This window comes from Bos indicus x Bos taurus, chromosome 18 (genome assembly GCF_003369695.1).
Source record: "Bos indicus x Bos taurus breed Angus x Brahman F1 hybrid chromosome 18, Bos_hybrid_MaternalHap_v2.0, whole genome shotgun sequence".
Taxonomy (NCBI): domain Eukaryota; kingdom Metazoa; phylum Chordata; class Mammalia; order Artiodactyla; family Bovidae; genus Bos; species Bos indicus x Bos taurus.
In genome coordinates, this window is record NC_040093.1 from 27,165,164 (window position 1) to 27,181,933 (window position 16,770).

Consider the following 16,770-nt stretch of genomic DNA (forward strand, 5'->3'; position numbering starts at 1 on the left):
TAGGGAATTAGTCACATTACAAGCTAATTTTTTATTTTGTTGTAGGCTTTACCCAGAAGTAATAAGCTTTTTCATGTATTTTAAATGATACTTAAAAAAAAATAACCTACAGTTTTTCAGAAAACCTTTTATTTCACAGAGCATGATATACCTGTATTTGGAATAACAATGCCATAGCTGTTGACAGGGTTATAATAAAAGTGCTTTGAATTCATTACTATTATTACAATTATATCTTATGTTTGTCTAGGACTTTATAATGTACAAAGCACTTTCACAGACACTGCTGCTTTTAAAAGAAAGGCATCATAAGAACACTAGCTGATACTGTTTTTTCTATGAATAATGGCACTTTTAAAGCAGAAAAAGAAACTATGCCTATCATTTTTACAGTTTGAAAACAATATATATATATTTGCTTAGCTTCTCAAAAGGCAATATGGCAACACACAGGCTTTATAGTCAATGTTGGAATCATTTATGTGGGAATCCTAGTTTTATTTACTAGCTATGGAACCTTAAGTAAGCTATTTAACCTGTGTATGTTTAGTTTTCCTCATCTGTTAATTAGAAATTCTGACCTCATAGAGTAAGATGAAGGGGAAAAATTTACATATCCTAAAGCAATACCTAGTATATAGTAGGAACTCTAGAATAATAATAGTATTATTATTAAAATTATCTATTCTTTTTTTATTGACTTCATAACATTTCAATAAACCTTAATATGCAAAGGAAATAATTAGATAGACAATGACTGGTCAAATATGATAGATCAAGTCAGGAAGGGAGGTAAAAGTTAAAGTCTGTTTCAGAAGCAAATTAGACAGTACAATCAGGGGAAATGGAATTCACTAAGGAATCTGAGATTTCACCTATGCAGATTCAAATTTATGATGCTTAAATAGGGTAGAAAGTTATATGGAGGGAATCACAAGCAATTCTGGAGGAATAAAATGGAAGCATGTTTGTGACGTGAATGTTTAATTAAGTGATACCTATGAAATAAGGGAAAGTATCATATAAAATGGGGTGGGGTGCAGGGAACAGGAAGCTGGAATGATTTTACTTGTATAAGCAAATTAGCTCACTTCGATTGATCATATGTGTTATAAGAACAAGGATAAAAACTTGACCCACACAATTTTGCATTAAAAAACCTCTCTGCTCCAGAGTAAAAAGACCGTATAAGTCTCTTCACAAATGTGTGCTGTGAGTTAAACAAGGAACCTCAGTTTAAAGTGTTAATTGCTTAAAGTAACCCATTACTATTATATAAACAATTGAAATTATATTTATTTACATAAAATTAATATTATCTTTTCATTAACCCATTTTGATTTTCTCTTTATGTTCTTCTTTATAGTGGAACAATGAGAGAATTAACAATTATTTGATGGTGTATTATATATGTGTTTAAAAACCTATATAATTTTCATTATTCTCATTATAGATAAGGAAGGCTAGATGGTAAATCTGAAGTAATAGTTAATACATGGTGGAAGAAGCATATAAATCAAGTTTTTTAAACTTGTAAACAAATGTTCTACCCCTATACTCCTCATGCCTTTTCCAAATCAAATATACTGGGTTCTAGTTGAAAATTTAGAATGTATTCTAAGTGAAAGGCAGTCTGTTAAAGAAATGTAGAACTGAGTTAGTGCCATGGGATAATTTGTGTACCTGATTAGTGGTAAGCATTGAAGAAACATTTGTTCTGGCATTCCCCAATTCATCCTCTCTGCCCACCCCCAAGGCAGTTCTTGATTTTTAAGAGTTCATAAATTATATTGAAATATTATAGAAAAATAATAGGAGCTTGCTTGAAAATATGTTAACAGCTGTGCAGGGCACACAATAAACACCTAATAAATGTCTGACTTACCTGATTTTTAAAAATGAGTCATTAAAAATTGAAAATCATTTCATGGCACGGAAAGCAAATCCTCCAACGGACAAAAATAAAGTATAGGGTTACAAAGAAGATGAGAACACTGAGGTGTTGGTGTACTATCACTGACTATCTTTTATGATTCCCCTAGACAAAGGATATCAGAGCAGAGAGGGAACAACCATATTCTCTCACTGTAAGTATACATTTAGTCTACAGATTTAAAGGCTGTTTTGCACACTGTAGAGAGACAGGCGATTGCTCTCTGCCACAATTCCAAAGTCCATCTTCTTTACCTCATCAATTTGCAGCTTGGTAGGGGTGAGGGTGAGGGAAGAGTTATATTGTGTTCCCAGGAGCAAGGGGCTGTTTTCCTGCCTGTCACTCCACCAACCTCCTAGAATAAATTGCTACTTAGAAAAACGAAAGTCAAACATTTATGAAACATATTGCTATGTAGGAAAAAAATAAGAATTGTTTTGCAAATAGTAGCACTATTAAAAGAGGAAAGAGAGAATAGCATCAGTCATTTTATATTACATATAAGCAGTTTATTAAAGAATTAAATATTTATAGACTATAAAGCAAGGCAGGCGATGAGCTGCAAACAGCTTGCTGAGAAGTACATTATAAAACAATGAGTCTGTCAGTGATTGATAAAGAATGGAGAGTGCAAATGCTTTATAAAATCCCTAAGTTAGCAATGAATTTGAGACTAGCAAAATAGGACACAGTAGCCAGCAATGTCACACCAACTCAAGCTGTTGTGTATGTTAAAGGCCTTTAGTGAACAAAATGTATCCTTCAGCTCTGATCTTTTTACCAATATAGGGAAAAGGGCTGCAAAGCACACAGAACTCCTGGGCAAGGGCTTTATGGATGTTCAGGTCCAAATTAATAGATGTTAGACCTAGATACCCATGGAACTCCATTTCCTTCTGACTTTTTTTCTTATTAGATAAGACTACAGAATTTCAAAGAAAGATATTCTTTCTTTTGTTACAGAATTATATACATGAGAGATTAGGTCACCTAACCTAATCCCTTTAGAGAGGAGGTAACTGAGTTGGAAAGTGGTAAAATGACCCATCGAAGTTCACACAACTAGTGTGATTAAAACTTTGGCTTCCTATCTCCTAAGTCAGTATTTTTTCCATAGCATCAGCTTTTTTCCCCAATCGCTTTTTAAAATTGAAGTAGTTAATTTACAATATCATATGTTTCAGGTATAGAACATATGATACAAAATGTTCAGGTGTACAACATATGAAAAAAAATTTCAGTGATACTAAAATTTTTAAGGTTATATTTATAGTTGTAGTTTATATTGGTTATATCCCATGTATTGTACAGTACATCCTTGTATCTTATTTATTTTACACTAGAAGTTTGTACTTCTTAACCCACTACCCCTATCTTGCCCCTATACTCTTTCCTCTTCCTACTGGTAACCACCAGTGTGTTTTTTTATATCTGTATTCCAATTCCTTTTTAAAATTAGAATTCTGAGCTCTCTGTCCAAAAAATCATTTCTTTAGTTAAAAATTGTGAGTTCTTTCTCTCTTAAAATTATATTTCAACCTAGTTTGAACAGTGGTTTGGGGAAGCAAGAAGAAAGTTTGAAGAGGGCAAAACTATATATTCTTTGAAAGAAATGGAAAATTTAATCTGCCTATCCAAAGTCATTCTAGAGTTTGAGATAATAGGATGCTATTAATGAAATGCTGGCTCTTACTTGGATAAATTGATGAAATGGCATTCTTTCATGTACTAACTAGCTGGGAGGATGAGTTATTTTTCACCCTTTATGAGAATGACTGGTTGAGACCTAAAAGTGTTCATAATTTTAAATGCCATAGGAAGTCATCTCTTCCTGACTTTGTGAAAGTCATAAGAGACTCTATGTTCTGGATACACTAATTTGGAATTCTATTCTCTGCCTTCAAATTTAAACATTCATTTTCTTTCTACATAATTGAGTTTGAAGTTCCAGTTGCTGTCTTCAAATTGGATAGCAGACACATTGTGAGTTACAGAAAACTATGGATCAAATCTTTTGTGCCTATGCAGAAACCAAAGTACTGGGTAGGTTTTAAACAGTGAACCACTGATGCCTCTGACTATAACTCTATCACCATTTAAAAAATAACTGTTGCAATATCTGAATTTCTATGAAATTATATCACACAGAGAAAATCCACTGAATTACATTAAGTGTTCTCTTTGTAAAGCATGATTCAGAGGTTTCTTCATGTGAAAGAATAACTCAACTATTTTTGGTATACAAGGTTCCTCATTCCCTCTATTCTCATCAATATAGAAAAACAGCTACATTTTTATCTCATAATTTGGCACTGCCAGTATAACAAAGAACAATGATAGGGAGGATAAAAAACAGTTGGTATTGTAATTGAACATAACTAAAAATGTTATGATGATTCAACCGTTAGAGACCAAAAAATGATCTATTATGCTAATGAGTATTTTTCTTCTTAAGTGGTTATTATGTATTCCCTGAAGAGTTTGACTCAGTGTGTCCCAACAGCCACAGTTGTAATTAAAAATAAAATACTGACATTGAAAAGGCACACTATATGAGAATGAATCCACACGGGGACTTTTTGCATGCAACTATAAAGCATTCATACTTGATATTCAATGCATAGATCTGAAACCTTAAAAATGCAACTTCATAGGTCACTGAAAGTCAATAGAGTTAGGGAATGGGGAGACAAATTTGAAATGATTTGGATGCTTCTCTCTTGAAAGCCGAGAATAAGAAAAGTTCTAAAAGGATAAAAACTGATTTATCAGCTTATCCTAGAAGTAGGGGCATCTCTTAGAAGTTTGAAAGTGGTAAACCTAGAACACACATGATGAAATTAAACAGAGGACTACTTGACATAACAAAGTAAAGTTTCAGAAATTGTTACTTCAAGGAAAAAAAAAACAGGTTTCAAAACAATCTAAACAGATAAATTGATGTAAGATTCATAATATATCATTAAAGGGAAACTGGGATGTTTTCTTGATTGGTAACATACAGTGCCACAGTGCACACTTCAATCTTTCTGTTACTAGGAGTCAGAATCCTATGAATTTTTGGTGTGGTAATTATATGTTTTTATAAATGTTAATTGTCTCCCTTCATTTTCAAGGGGAGGAAACTTAGTATGATTAAGTCTACTTAATCAATGCAAAATTTAACAAGACAATCTAACAGCTTTAAAAAAAAATCAAGGTCAATGATTAGGAGGGTGTTACTTTATGAACTCATACAGTAATAAGTCACGGGTGTTAAGATCTATACCATCTTTTAAGTTAAACCTTTATTGAAAAAATAACAGCTAAAAGCTGTTGCTATTTGCTACCATTCTGAAGGAATTTTTAGGACTTAATTTCTGCATTTCATTCCACACTTCCCAAAGCACAAGGGCAATGAATATTCATTTGCGTGTAGTCTCAAAAAAATAAACTTAAGATGAGTAACAGGATTGAAAACTAGCTCTTTTAACATCTTGGACCCAACATACAAAGATCCATTAGGAAAGGAGATGTGTTAATGAACACAGTAAATTAGTAGGTTTGAGAACCAATTTCTTGTGTCTTAAGGGTTTCCAATTCAATGTGACAAAGATAAATTCACTATCATGAAAATAAAAAGCATAAACTAAAACTGTAATTGTAGGGGGTTTTATTATAAGGTCTCAAAGCCAATTGTTAACCACTAGACAAGCCAAATGTTCATAGACAACTGAAGACCATAGATTTTTTTTTCCCCGTTCATTTTATATTTGTTTTTCTCATTTTGGCCGTTAAGGCAGGGCTGTACTTGCTTGTTTGTCCCTAGGGAAAATTAGGTATAAGGATAAAGCTATTGTTTCTGAAGAATGACCACCAGTGTCAGGTTTCTCTCTGTAAACTGAAACAGAGGGAGCTGTCTCATTCCCAACAGTCTCAGAGAAAGTTATAGCTTAAAGGTAGATAATTCCCATGTACAAACGGTAAGAAGGGACAAGCTGTGTTTCATAGTTAATCCTCAGAGGAAGATATGGATCCTCAGGCAATGTTTGCAAACAATGAACAATAGGTTCTGTGGGGTGACTGTGCGTCCAAAATCGCCTATGTGTAATGGTGAGCACTGTCATGTTATTGTTTATGGATGATGGTATAAAGAAACTGTGTGCATGTCCGTTTATTTTTAAATATAACAAATTTGTAAAATACTGAGAGAAATAACATCTGATAAAGATGAACAGGGAAGCCTGGCATGCTGCAGGCCATGGGGTCTCAAAGAGCCGGACACAAATGAGCAACTGAACTGAACTGAACTGAACTGAAAGAGGATTCTAAAAGCTACCTTATTAATAATTGATCTATGATAAAGAAAGTATAATTTAAGGAATCTAATACAAATGCCAACACAAATAATGTAACCCTCATACAGATTATTAGTATTATTATTATCAAGAAAAAACAAATCACTTTTCACTGTGTTCATTGCTATTATCACGGTTTGCCTTGAATATCACAAAAGCCTCCTAACTTGTCTTCTCATTGCCATTGTCCCTTCCTACCCACACTGCCATCAGTGTATTTCTTGGCATAATGGCCACAGAAAGAAATCTGTTCATGATATGCCACAGGTTAAAACCTTACAGTGAGGTCTTCTTTCGAGTTAAAAACAAAGGTTTTAAAGGGCATTGTGCCATTAGGTCCTCCACTACCTCAAAGATTTCACTCACTACACTGCTGTCTCTGCTGTGCATTTTATTTACTTCTGCACGTTAACCTCCTCAAACTTGCCAGGTACATTCCTGCCTCATCGCCTATGCATATAACATGCCCTCCCCCTGTTATCCTGTTATTCTAGTTATCTATGCTCATAGCTTACTCTTCATCTCCTTCAATGTTGCCTTCTCAATGAAATCTTTCCTTGATGCACTATTTAAAACTGACAATACTCCCCATCTCAGAATCATTCCATATTCTCCTTTATTGCTCTCTTATTCTCATGAATACTTGCCTAACAAAAATAGGATTTACTTATCTAATTTATTGGGGCTCCCCTGGTGGCTCAGATGGTAAACAATGAGCCTGCAGGAAACCCAGATTTGATCCCTTGGTCAGGAAGATCCCCAGGAGAAGGGAATGGCTACCCACTCCAGTATTCTTCATTGGAGGATTCCAAATTATTTATTCCTTGTTTCTCCTTACTAGGGTAAGGACAGGAATTTTGTCCATTTTATTTACTGTTGTGTTCCCTAGTGTGTAGCCTGTACCTAGCGTTTAATACACACTCAATACATATCAATTTAACCAATGGAAGGTACTATAGTATAGAGTTTAAGTCTCTGAAGTTATACTGCCAGGACTCAGACTCTGGCTTAACCATAATTTGACTTCATAAAATTTTAGTTTCTTTTCTATTAAAATAGGAAAAATTATAATTCCCAGTTGTACCATTCTTGTGAAAATTAAACTAGGTGGTTCATCCAAAAGCATTTAACAAGTCTCTTGGATGACCAGTGGAGTTACTGGTATCAGACTTGCCTTATATTTGTGTTCTGCTTGGTTGCTCCTCCTAAGGCTGTGGTCTGAAAAGTGCCTGCAGACAGAAAGCTGGGGTGATTATGGGAAAACTGGACAAAATATATGAAACAACTTGTTTTAGACACTGGACAAAAGGCAGGATTATGACCCCAAAGAGAAGGAAACAAACAAGGCAAGCCCCCTAATCACCCCAGCTTTCTGTCTGGAGCTACTTTACAGACCACAGCCTAAGGAGATGGAACCAAGTAGAGCATGGCAGTTTCATGTGGTTGAGAAAATGGAAACAAGTTGAGGAAAATCAAAGTACCTGGAATTTACACCCAAAAGGAGGGAGGTGCAATAAGAAAGAAATCCAAAAAGCTGCCTAGTGGTATCTGAGAGCAATGGTTCTCAAACTTTTTGATCTTAAAACCTCTTTACACTCCGAAAAACTGAAGACATCAAAGAGATTTTATTTATATGGATTACATTTGTCAATACTTAGTGTATTAGATGGAGAAGGTGATGGCACTCTACTCCAGTACTCTTGCCTGGAAAATCCCATGGACGGAGGAGCCTGGTGGGCTGGAAGCCCATGAGGTCACGAAGAGTTGGACACGACTGAACGACTTCAGTTTCACTTTTCACTTTCATGCATTGGAGAAGGAAATGGCAACCCACTCCAGTGTTCTTGCCTGGAGAATCCCAGGGATGGGGGAGCCTGGTGGGCTGCCGTCTATGGGGTTGCACAGAGTTGGACACAACTGAAGCGACTTAGCAGCAGCAGCAGCAGCAGTGTATTAGAAATTAAAATTGGTAACTTTGTAAATTATTTGTGATATCTGTTTATCAATTCATTTAAATATAAGAGCCACATAAATAACATTTAATGAAAATACCTTTTGTGAAAATAAAAATGCAGTAGTGTAGTAGCAATGTTTTACTTTTTTTGATGGTTCTCTTTATTTTCTGGCTTAACAGAGATGTGGATTTTCACACCTGCTTCTGAGTTCATTTTGTTACGGTATCACATGTCATGTAGCTTCTAGAAAACTTTATTGTATGTTGAAAGTGAAAAGTGAAAGTGAAGTCACTCAGTCATGTCCGACTCTTTGTGACCCATGGACTGTAGTCGGCCAGGCTCCTCTGTCCATAGGATTTTCCAGGCAAGAATATTGGAGTGGGTTGCCATTTCCTTCTCCAGGGGATCTTCCTGACCCAGGGATTGAACCTGGGTCTCCCGCATTACAGTCAGACTCTTTACCATCTGAGCCACCAGGGAATCCCAATACAATAACATAGTATTGTATGTTGCTAAGTGAATAAGAGCAGAAAGGCTAATAATATTTAGGATAATTATTTAAAACGTCTTGAACTCATTGGCCCCAATGAACTATAGTTATCCCTCAGTATCCACAAATGCTTGAGTTCTTCATATAAAATCAAATAGTACAGTCAGCCTTCTGTATCCATGAATTCTGCATTGTGTATAAAAGCAGAGTGACTGAAGACACAGCAGTAGAAATCTATCCAAACTGAAGCATGGAGAAAATAAAAATGAGAAAAAATAAACAGAGCTTTAATGACACGAGGGACAATACAAACGGATCTAATGTATGTGCAATTGGAGTTCCTGGAAAAGGGAGATGCTCATAGAAATATGTCTGTAGGAATACTTGCTGAAAATTTTCCATAGCTGGTGAAAAGTACAAAGAAGCTCAATAAACCAAAGCAAGATAATACTCAAAGAAAATCAAACTGAGGCAAAATATAACTGAATTGTCAAAAACACTGTAAGAATAAGAAAATCTTAAAAGTAGCTAGAAAAGGGAGACACATCAACAGGCAAGAGAATAAAGACTAACAATTTCTGAGTTCTTTTCAAAATCAAAGAATAATAAATAATAATGAATAAATAAATAAATAAATAATAAACATGGAATATCTTGGGAATTCCCTGGTGGTCCAGTGGTTAGTAGTCTGTGCTTTTATTGCCAAGGTCCTGGGTTCAATCCCTAAAGTCCTGCAAAAACCTTTGTCACAGCCAAAAATAAAAGGAAGGGGGAATATCTTCAGTGTGCTGGGGGGTAGCCCTGTAAACTTGGAATTCTATGTCCAGAAAAAATTTCCTTTAAGAGAAGAAAAATCACAGAAGACAGAAATGTGAATCTATAGGGGAGGAAATGGAGAGTACAAGAAATAGTATAAATTGTGGGATGAATATAACATTTGTTTTTCTTATTTTTTTACCTCTTTAGAAGACAACTGACGTGTGTGTGTGTGTGTGTGTGTGTGTGTGTGGCTCTGCTGGGTCTTTGTTGCTGTCCTGGCTTTTTGCTTTTCTTCTAGTTTCCTTACGGTGGCTTCTCTTGCTGCAGAGCACCCACTCCAGGGCACGTGGACTAACAGTTGCAGCTCCCAGGCTCTAGAGCACAGGCTCAATAGTTGTGGCCCATGCGCTTAGCTGCTCTGTGGCATGTGGGATCCTCCCAGACCAGGGATTGAATCCGTGTCTCCTGCATGGGCAGGCAGACTACTTAGCACTGAGCCACCAGGGAAGCCCCACAGTTGACTTTTAAGAGAAAGTCAGTAAATTAAGGCTAAGAGCCAAATCTGTTCCTGTTTTGAAAAATAAAGTTTCCCTATAAAGCAGCCAAGTTCATTCTATCACATATTGTGTATAGCTGATGGCTGAGTCGAGCATTTCAAACTACATGGCTCACCAAGGCAAAAATAGTTACTATTTACTATCTGGACTTTTATAGAAAATACTAGCAAAACTAGTATCATTGTGCTGTGCAATTTGTAACTACTGCTGCTGCTGCTGCTAAGTCACATCAGTCGTGTCTGACTCTGTGTGACCCCATAGACAGCAGCTCACCAGGCTCTGCGGTCCCTGGGATTCTCCAGGCAAGAGTACTGGAGTGGTTGCCATTTCCTTCTCCAATACATGAAAGTGAAAAGTGAAAGTGAAGTTGCTCAGTCGTGTCTGACTCTTTGCGACCCCATGGACTGCAGCCCACCAGGCTCCTCCGTCTATGGGGTTTTCCAGGCAAGAGTACTGGAGTGGGGTGCCATTGCCTTCTCCGGCAATTTGTAACTACACAGGAGTTAAATGTTTGGTTGCAGCAGTACAAAGGTTAGGAGGAGGTTTCTATCATACAGGAAGTGGCAAAATTATTTCATGGTAGATTTTAAAAGGTTCAGTTCAGTTCAGTTTAGTCGCTCAGTCGTGTTCGACTCTGCGACCCCATGAATCGCAGCACGCCAGGCCTCCCTGTTCATCACCAACTCCCGGAGTTCACTCAAACTCACATCCATCGAGTCGGTGATGCCATCCAGCCATCTCATCCTCTGTCGTTCCCTTCTCCTCCTGCCCCTAATCCCTCCCAGCATCAGAATCTTTTCCAATGAGTTAACTCTTCACATAAGGTGGCCAAAGTATTAGAGTTTCAGCTTTAGCATCAGTCTTTCCAATGAACACCCAGGGCTGATCTCCTTCAGAATGGACTGATAGGATCTCCTTGCAGTCCAAGGGACTCTCAAGAGTCTTCTCCAACACCACAGTTCAAAAGCATCAATTCTTCAGTGCTCAGCTTTCTTCACAGTCCAACTCTCATATCCATACATGAGCACTGGAAAAAACCATAGCCTTGACTAGACGGACCTTTTTTGGCAAAGTAATGTCTCTGCTTTTCAATATGCTATCTAGGTTAGTAAGCATCTTTTAATTTCATGGCTGCAATCACCATCTGCAGTGATTTTGGAGCCCCCCAAAATAAAGTCTGCCACTGTTTCCCCATCTATTTCCCATGAAGTGATGGGACCAGATGCCATGATCTTCGTTTTCTGAATGTTGAGCTTTAAGCCAACTTTTCACTCTCCTCTTTTTTTTCATCAAGAGGCTTTTTAGTTCCTCTTCACTTTCTGCCATAAGGGTGGTGTCATCTGTGTATCTGAGGTTATTGATATTTCTCCCAGCAATCTTGATTCCAGCTTGTGCTTCCTCCAGCCCAACATTTCTCATGATGTACTCTGCATGTAAGTTAAATAAGCAGGGTGACAATATACAGCCTTGACGTACTCCTTTTCCTATTTGGAACCAGTCTGTTGTTCCATGTCCAGTTCTAACTGTTGCCTCCTGACTTGCATATAGGTTTCTCAAGAGGCAGGTCAGGTGGTCTGGGATTCCCATCTCTTTCAGAATCTTCCACAGTTTATTTTGATCCACACAGTCAAAGGCTTTGGCATATATAACCCTAGAGCAACTACTAAAAAAATTAAACATATAAATTTGGCTAATCAGATAACAGAAAAGATAAAAAGAGAAATATTGAAATAATCTCAAATAAGAGAGGAAAATAAAAGAGGAAAAAAAAACAGATGAAACAGAGAATTATACTACAAGAAGTTCATTTAAACCACCTATATTGATGACATAAATTAAATATAATATTAAATGTAAATGGTTAAACAAAAGTCAGGGGCTGTCAGAATGAATAAAAAAGTAAAACTTAACTATATGCTATCTATAACAAATTCTAATTTAAATATAAAGATATAGATTAAAAGGATGCAAAAATATATAACATTCATATACTAGTCATGAGAAAATTGGCATGGCTATATTAATCATCAGGCAAAATGACACCAGAATAAAGAATATTATCAGAAACAAACAGGGGCATTTCCCAATGATAAAAGGGTAAATTCATCAAGAAGACATACAAATCCTAAATATATGTGTACTTGATAAGAGAACCTCAAAATAAAGGATGGACAAATGGATTAATCTAAAAGAAGAAACAGTCAAATTTGCAAGTGTAAATTGATGATTTCCACACTCTTTTCTGTATAGATAGAACAAGTAGATTGAAAGTCAAAAAAGCCCTTGAAACACAGAGGTGATTGATAAATAGTAGCTATTATTATTGTATTGTAAATACAGTTAATTATAGATAAAGAAGGGCTTCCCCAGTAACTCAGCAGTAAAGAATCTACCTGCAATGCAGGAGATGCAGGAGACATGGGTTCGATCCCTGCATCAGGAAGATCCCCTGGAGGAGAAATGGCAACCCACTTCAGTATTCTTGCCTTGGAAATCACAGGGACAGAGGAGCCTGGTGGCCTAACGTCCATAGGGTTGCAAAGAGTCAGACCCAACTGAGCGACTGACATACACACACACACACACAGCTGATGAAAACTTTTAATAATAGAAACTCCTGTAACCTAAGTAGATGTAATAGGAGCCACTTGTTACAGTGGTCCAGGGATACAAATTGCTAAAGAAGCAAAGATTCTATCAAAAGAAAAACTATACCATGTTTGGGGCTAGAAACAGCAGTATCACTGACTAATAGCAGTATGTCTGATCATAATACAGACTTTATAAAATTATAAAAGCAAAACCTATGCATGCTACTTTTAAAATACTTGAGGCATCTAACACTGAATCTTAGAAATCAGAGTTGGAAAGCAGTGGTTAACTTTATAGACATAGATGATGCAGTATAGCTTCCTACTCTGATGATGACATTTAAATTTCAATAATCAATTCTTGGTATCAAATTATTAGCCAAATATCACATTCTTGTTTTTTTTTTATTTAAAAAATAAGCTTCAATGAACCATAATTTTCATATGGTAAAATTTATCATTTTTGATTTTTATTTATTTTGACAAATTACCACAAAGTAACATTATTCATCACCACCCATAGTCACTATTATTTTTTGTAGTGAGAACAAATGATGTCTACTCTTTTAGCAATTTCAAGTATACAGTATATTATTGTTAACTACAGTCACCATGCTGTACATTCAGTCTCCAGAACTAATTCATGTCATAGCTGAATTTTTGCACCTTTGATTAATGTCTCCCCTTTTTTCCCACCCTTAGTCTTTGGTAATCAACTTTCTACTCTGAGTAGGACTCAAAAAAAAAAAAAAAAGATTCCATATATAAGTGAGATAATACAATATCTTTTTGTGTCTGGCTTATTTCACTTGGTACAATATCCTCTGAATCATCCATGTTGTCACATGGCAGAATTTCTGTCTTTTTTAAGGTGAACAAAATTCACTCTTCTTAAGTGAGGCAGGAGACCAGGGTTCAATCCCTGGGTTGGAAAGTTCCTCTGGAGAAGGGAATGGCAATCCACTCCAGTATTCTTGCCTGGAGAATTACATGGACAGAGAAGCCTGGCGGGCTATACTCTGTGGGGTCACAAAGAGTTGGACACGACTGAGTGACTAACAGTTCCATAAGTTTTGACCAATGTACTAAGTCATGAAACCAACAACACCATGAGCAAGGTACAGAATATTTCTATCACCTCCGGAAATTCCTCCCAACCCTAATATGATCAATCTCCCCTTCTCACTTCTAGCTTCAGGCAAAGTCTGGATCATGCTTGGCTTGGAATGCCACATTAAGAATGTCAAGTCTTCATCTTAGGAGAAATGGGAAGCCTTAAGTTTCACAAACAGGACAGAAATAATTAGATTTGTGTTTTTTAAAAGCATCATCTTGGTTGTGATATGGAGAAGTGATTGTCAGAAGAAAGAATGTAGGAAAAACAGGAAGTCCTACAGTAGACCAAATGAAAGATGATAGTAATGGGGTGGTAGTAATGGATACAGAGTAATGGATACAGAGGGCTTCCCTGACAGCTCAGTTGGTAAAGAATCCGCCTGCAATGCAGGAGACCCTGGTTCAATTCCTGGCTCGGGAAGATCCGCTGGAGAAGGGAAAAGCTACCCACTCCAGTATTCTTGGGCTTCACCTGTGGCTCAGCCGGTAAAGAATTCGCCTGCATTGCAGAAGACCTGGGTTCAATCCCTGGGTTGAGATGATCCCCTGGAGAAGGGAAAAGCTACCCACTCCAGTATTCTGGCCTGGAGAATTCCATGGACTAGGGAAAAGCTACCTACTCCAGTATTCTGGCCTGGAGAATTCCATGGACTGTATAGTCCATGGGGTGGCAAAGAGTCGCACACGTCTGAGCGACTTTGCCGTCCTCGTTAGAATAGTGGTGACGATCCCCGCCTGTCATGCAGGAGACCAGGGGTTAGATTCCCCGACAGTGAGGCAACGTGCCCTTGTGCTTGCTTTGGCAGCACATACACGACTTCCCAGGTGGCTCAGACGGTAAAACGTCTGTCTACAATGCGGGAGACCCGGGTTCAATCCCTGGGTTGGGAAGAGCTCCTGGAGAAGGAAATGGCAACCCACTCCAGCGTTCTTGCCTGGAAAACCCGATGGACGGAGGAGCCTGGCAGGCTACAGTCCATGGCGTCGCAGAGTCGGATACAACTGAGCGACTTCACTTTCACTTTCATACTAAAATTGGAATGGTACAGAGAAGATTAGCATGGCCCCTGCACAAGTATGACATGCAAATCTGTGAAATGGTCCATATTTTTTGGTGCTTCCCTCATAGCTCAGTTAGTAAAGAATCCACCTGCAAGGCTGGAGCTGCTAAGTTGCTTCAGCCGTGTCTGACTCTGTGCGACCCCATGGACTGCAGCCCACCAGGCTCCTCCGTCCATGGGATTTTCCAGGCAAGAGTACTGGAGTGGGGTGCCATGCAAGGCAGGATACCCCAGTACAATCACTTGGTCCCGACGATCTGCTGGAGAAGGGATAGACTACCCACTTCAGTACTGATAGAAGTGGTTGAATTTAAGATATTTGTAAATTAAAATTAACAGAACTTGATGAACTGAACATGGACTGGAGGTTCAAAAAAGGATTCTTATATTTCTTCAATTGGCTATATAGTGAAGCCATTTTGAAAAGGTAAGGAATGAAAGACAAAAGGAGTGGGAATTTGAAGATGATGAGTACAGTTTTGGACATGCTGCTTTGGGATTATGTTTAGAAATATCAAGCAGAACTGACTACAGATAGAAATTTAAGAATCAAAGGCCAAAAAAAAAAAAAAAGGAAAAAAAAAGAATTAAAGGCAGATAACTGAAGCCTGGGGTAGGGATGAGATCTTCTAAGAGAAAGACTATTTTTCAATTAAAGTAAAAATTTTAAAAAGAGCAATTAATTTTAATGCCTTTTAGAGAAAAGGGCACATGTAGTGTATCAAATTCTCATCAGTCTTCTGATGTCAAACACAATAATCATTTTAATGTATTACCCTAACGGACTATCATAATCACCTTATGGGGTAGGTCCTATCATTATTCTCATGTTACATATGAAGAAGCTAAGGAGACTCTTTGTGACCCCATGGACTGTAGCCCACCAGGCTCTTCTGTCCGTGGGATTTTCCAGGCAAGAAGACTGGAGTGGGTTGCCATTTCCTTCTCCAGGGGATCTTCTCGACCCAGGGATCAAACCCATGTCTCCTGCATTGGCAGACGGATTCTTTACCATCTGAGCCACCAAGGAAGCCCTTACAGAGAATAAGCATTGCATATTTATAGTAATAATGTAGGAACAAATGATGAAGCTTTGAAACAAACTATGAGTAGAAAAAAGATTTCAAGAAAATCAAATGAGTTTAGTGCTTTGTCCAATGACACAGAAATTAATCTCCTGCCCAGTTATCTTAAATTGTTTCATGTTATACAAGTATAATCTGAAACAAGATGTTATCCAACATTAACTCTGTATAGGAACTGGTTTCAGTTTGGCTCACAAGAAGGAATACTTTCTAGAAAGCCATCAATGTCAACAGATTCAGTTTTCTTGAGTTATATGAAAATCTAACTCAGTTTACTAGACTCAATAAGGATGACAGTCAGAGAAGGAAAGTTTACTGAGTGATAAGAATTTATAAATAAAAAGGATCTAGGAAAGCCTTCTAAGTAGATAGCCTTGGGTATTATCTCTTAATCAAGAAATTTTGTTTTATGTCTATAGTCTTTTTTATGCATGTGCTTTTATGTTTGCAATTGTTGATATGATGAGGTCCCCAGAAAGTTTTAGAGTGGAGTCAAGTTAGGTAAAGACATGAGCTTTAAAGTCAAAGGTTCTTTAAACATCTGTATTCCTAGCCCCTGAAAACAGGCTTAATAAGTTAGATTTTAAAATGAAAATAATGAGCAAAATGGGCTTCCCCATAGCAATGCAGGAGACCTGGGTTCGATTCCTGGGTAGGGAAGATCTCCTGGAGGAGGAAATGGCAACCTACTCCAGTATTCTTGCCTAGAAAATCCCATGGACAGAGAAGCCTGGTGGGCTACAGTCCATGGGGTTCCAAAGAGTTGGACATGACCGAGTGACTAAGCACTGAATAGAAAAAGTATTTCCACTATTAGCAATAAGAATGCTTTGGAACCTAGTGGAATGGGGAGAACACAATGTCTCTGAAGAGCAGGAATGCCAGT

General features: G+C 37.4%; 1 non-coding gene across 1 annotated transcript; it reads left to right on the forward strand.

Moving 5' to 3' along the window:
- The first annotated feature begins 14,742 nt into the window (after positions 1 to 14,742).
- On the forward strand, positions 14,743 to 14,850 carry LOC113876891. Its single transcript, XR_003506625.1, has one exon. It is a non-coding gene; the product is annotated as a U6 spliceosomal RNA (small nuclear RNA).
- The last annotated feature ends 1,920 nt before the right edge of the window (positions 14,851 to 16,770 follow it).